At 58.5% G+C, this 234-nt stretch overlaps 1 protein-coding gene across 1 annotated transcript in view; it reads left to right on the top strand.

Moving 5' to 3' along the window:
• LOC119585237 (protein Wnt-5b-like) overlaps positions 1 to 234 on the top strand; it is a 252,158-nt gene that overhangs the window by 133,760 nt on the left and 118,164 nt on the right.

Here is a 234-nt window from a genome sequence, read left to right as displayed (position 1 = left end):
TTACTGTCCCCCACATACCCCCCTTTCGCTCCCTCACCCCACTCCCTCCCCTACCTCCCCACTCCCTCCCCTACCTCTCCACTCCCTCCCCCACCTCCCCACTCTCTACCCCACCCACCCCACTCCCTCCCCTTTCAGTACCTCTGTTTACCCGCGATGTTTTTCCATTGTTCTCTCACACAACCTTTATCTTGTCAACTGTCCTCAGGCGATATTGCTCGCAGGCGAGAGCAG

Source organism: Penaeus monodon, chromosome 19, assembly GCF_015228065.2.
Source record: "Penaeus monodon isolate SGIC_2016 chromosome 19, NSTDA_Pmon_1, whole genome shotgun sequence".
Classification (NCBI taxonomy): domain Eukaryota; kingdom Metazoa; phylum Arthropoda; class Malacostraca; order Decapoda; family Penaeidae; genus Penaeus; species Penaeus monodon.
Note: the sequence above shows the minus strand (reverse complement) of the source record. Positions and strands in the feature narration are given on the sequence as shown.